Source organism: Panthera pardus, unplaced genomic scaffold (genome assembly GCF_024362965.1).
Source record: "Panthera pardus isolate Hobbes unplaced genomic scaffold, ASM2436296v1 HiC_scaffold_12, whole genome shotgun sequence".
Classification (NCBI taxonomy): Eukaryota; Metazoa; Chordata; class Mammalia; order Carnivora; family Felidae; genus Panthera; species Panthera pardus.
In genome coordinates this window covers 92,526,891-92,530,893 of record NW_026526677.1, presented here as the reverse complement: position 1 = coordinate 92,530,893, position 4,003 = coordinate 92,526,891, and the positions used below count along the sequence as shown (strand labels likewise).

Sequence of the window (4,003 nt, the reverse complement as noted above, 5' to 3'; positions counted from 1 at the left end):
GCTGGAGAAGACAAACTTCTGAGACAGTCTGGTGTCACGTTTAACCAAGACGGCCGGGCAGCCCTCGTGGCCACGTTCAAGAACTAAAGGAAACTGACGCCTCATGAAACGGCAAACCAACAAGGAGATAGAAATCGTGAAAAAGAACCGAACGGACATTCTGGAGTTTACAAGTCAACTTACATGAAAAACATCTTGCGAGGGGTCGCGGGTACATATGGTTGAAGAAGCAATCAGAAATTCTCAAGAGGTCAATAGAGAGAGACTATGCAATCCGAGGAAAAGAGAGCAAAGCGTGAAACAAAATGAGCGGAGTGTCGGGGGTTGTGGGGTGCCATCAAGCCCGCACACAGATGTGTATTGGGGTTCAGGAGAGGAGAGAGAAAGAAGGGAAAATGTATCCACAATAACAGGGGCTGAAAATGCCGTGCAACTGGATGGAAAACGTTGATCTCCGCATCAGTGACGGAAGGTTTTATGTGTCAACTAGGTAGGCTGCAGTTTGCGGTGACCGAGGCCAACATTAGTCCGGGTCCTACCGCGAAGATATTTTGCAGACGTGGACGGTTGACTTTGAGGAAGAGACATCACCCTCACTAATAAGAGTGCATCTCATCCAATCAGTTGCAGGCCTGAAGAGCAAAAGCAGTTTCCTGGAGAAGAAGAAATTCTGTGCAAGCCTGCGGCGTGGACCCTGCTTGAGTGTCCCGGCTGGAGGTGGCCCATCTTATACACGTGACTTGTCCACTCCCATGATTACATGAGTCCGTTTCTGAAAATAAATTATATATGTATACATATGTGTACATATATGTGTGTACATATATGTGTACATATACACACACATATAAAGAAACACATACACATATTAAAAATCTTTATACATATGTATATATATATACACATATACATGCATGCTAGTATACACACATGTGTCTTTGTGTGTCTGGGAGTGTGTGTAGTGTATATAATATGTACTAAATAGGGACAGTATATAGTATCCACATGGTGGCTCTCAAATGTGTCCATGTTCTAATCTCTGGAACCTGTGACTGTTATTGTAGCCAAGACGGGATCTGCACTTGTCATTACGGCTCTGGAGATGGGGATATTAGACTGGATTTTCTGAGTGGGACTTGAGTAATCACAAGATTCCTTACAGAGGAAGACAGATCATCAGACAGCAGTGTTATTTATTTTTGACAGAGAGAGAGAGAGACAGAGTGCAAGTTGGGGAGGAGACACAGAATCTGAAGCAGGCTCCAGGCTCGGAGCTGTCTGTACACAGCCCAATGCAGAGCTCGAACTTGTGAACCACGAGATCATGATCTGAGCCGAAGTCGGTCGCTTAAGCAACTGAGCCACCCAGAGCCCCCTTCATCCGTCAGTAGTGTTAGATGTGGTGATGGAAGGAAGAGGTTGGAATGACGTGATAGGGTCATAAGCTGAGGAATGTCAGCAGCCTCCAGAAGCTGTAAGAAACAAGGAAAGGGTTTTCTCTCAGAACTTCCGGAAGGATCCACCCCTGCCGACATCTCCATTTTAGCCCCACGAGACTCTCTGAACCCCAGAATACTAAGAAATAAATACGTGTTGCTTTCAACCACTAAGTCGCGGTGTTGATTTTCAGCAGCAACGGGAAACTAACGCAGATCTGCCTTGACTTCCGATGACATTACTTCCGGACAAACTCATCCTGAGTAGGAAAAATCCTAAGTCAAGAAAAAGGGCACTGAGCACACACCTAACCGGCTACCCATCATAGCTTAGCCTGGCCCACCTTAGACCGCTCAGAACACTGACAGCAGCCCATGGTGGGGCAGAATCATCTACGCAGGCCTATTTTATGCGAGGGTGGTGAATATCTCATGGATTGATTGGAGGGTGTCATGAAGGTGTAAACAGCATGGTTCCGGGGACAGAATGGTGTCCGAGTCCCTGTTTTTGGCCCTCCTGACAATGGGGCTGACTGGCACCGGGGCTTGCCGCCTTCACCCCTCAAGAGAGAGGGTCCCAATGCTTATCCCCACCCAGGGAAAGAGCCAAATGTAAGATTCAAGTACAGTTAGTCCCGAATGCGTATGCCTTCCACTGGGATGGTCTGCTCACACCTTCTTGGCTTTAGGCTGAATGAATGAGGGACGCTTCTTTACCCCGGACGTCAGTGAAAGTTCACACACACACACACACACACACACACACACATATGCATACACGCACACCCACACCCACACCCACACACACATTCCTGCGGTCCTTCCTCCCCAGCTGATGCCTGCCAAGCCCCCCAGAGCAGTGAGGTCATTCCAGGAAGCTTTCTTATTTTCCATGTGCCCGAAGGGCTCTGGAAGATTCAGTAAGGATAATTACTTTCGCTGAGCATTTACCCAGGACCAGCCGCTGAGACAAGAGCTGGATGAGCACTTCCCTTTGCTCCCCCACTTCCGGTTCCCGAGGTGTCCTTACTCCCGCTTTGTGCATTTGAAGACTGAGGGTCAGCGATGTGGCCAGGCTCACAGCTGGTATCTCTCTCCCACACGTGGCTCCAGCGCTTGGCCACGCAGCACCCGTGGGCCCTGCTCCGCACAGTCCCACGCGGTTCTGACTCCTCCGGGAAGGACCGGTCAGGCCCTGGAGCCGGTGGCCACCTCAGTAGAAATGGTTTGTCTCTAATCCCCGACACCACTTTGCTCCATGTCACCTTCTAGAAGTGTCTCTGGTGAAAGTCTCGGCTTCTGAGAGGCCTTCTTCGGGACCCTGGTCTGGCTCCATGGCCGTATTGACTTCAAAACCGTTATGGGTCCAATGGTTCTTCCTACACTCCGTGAAGTCACTCACGTGATTTCTGAAAGGCTCTGACAGGAAGACGGAGTGGACCCAGCTGCTCGGCTCAGCCCGAAGGGACACATTCCCTCGGAGCTTCTCCAGGACTCTGTCTGCAAAACCTGAGTCCAGGGGACCCTGCCGACTCCCGGGCCACGGTGCTTCCTTCCCCGGAGCAGAAGGTGGCGTGTGCCTCCTTCACCCCGTTGAGGAGGGAGGGGTCCCGCTCCGCAGGTAGGAAGGTGGCCACAGCTCACCGTGTGACAGGGGACAGGTGAGATGACAACACTTTTTCCGTCACATATTTCGAGGCAGGGGGAGGAGGATGGCACTGCCCGCGGATCATGCCACACAGGACACGCCATGGAGGAGCCTAAGCGGGCTGCACATGGGATAGTGTGACCACAGAGGGACTGTGGAGGGCGGTTCTGTAGAAGGAAGAGGCGAGGTGACCCCTAGTTTGCAAACAGGATGTGAGCGGGTCATAGGAATAATACCATGAATGTCAGGGACCTGAAATCTGCCGCGTGGGGATGAGCAGGACGACAGCAGGTGCCCTAATGAGGGGCTGGCTCACTAGAACCTTCTCCACAGGACACAACGAGGTGGGAAATTTAGGGCTGGGTCGTCGAGGCTCCACACGACGTCGGGGCAGCACATGATACTGGACCTGAATTTAGGACTTACCCCAGAGGGGACCGAGGGCGACCTCCCTCCCAGAGTCTGCTTCAGGTACAGTGATTCATTCCCAGCATCACATGTGTGGGAGGCAGCGGGTGGGGGACAGTATTTCACGTCCTGAAAAGGAAAATCGGTGCTAATAACTTTCATAAAACGAATCGGAGGAGGTGAGACACGACAACCCCTTGGCTGTGGGATGTACTCACAGATAAACTCCGGTTGTCACTGGGGATCGGGGCCTGGGGACAGAAGGTGGAATCACAGTGCCCTGGGCAGCTTGCGATCCTGACGGTATGTGGGGAACGCGTCTCACGATGTGAAATATGTGTGATTAGCCGAACGGGTGGGAGGTCCTGAGATCATGAGAAGACTGTCTACGTGACCTACGCTGTGTCACTCGCAGGAAGTGCAGGTGGCCGACGTGGGGACAGCTGCCCAGGGCAGGTGCTCCCCCCAGGCTCACAGCGTCGGGATTGCAAGTGAAGCTGGTAGACAGCAG

General features: G+C 51.9%; 1 long non-coding RNA gene across 1 annotated transcript; it reads right to left on the bottom strand.

The window, feature by feature from the left end:
• Positions 1 to 732: 732 nt before the first annotated feature.
• LOC128776111 (uncharacterized) lies at positions 733 to 3,790 on the bottom strand. Its single transcript, XR_008421035.1, has 3 exons — positions 3,711 to 3,790; positions 3,511 to 3,621; positions 733 to 772 (listed from the first exon to the last, which is right to left on the bottom strand). It is a non-coding gene; the product is annotated as an uncharacterized LOC128776111 (long non-coding RNA).
• Between the last annotated feature and the right edge of the window lie 213 nt (positions 3,791 to 4,003).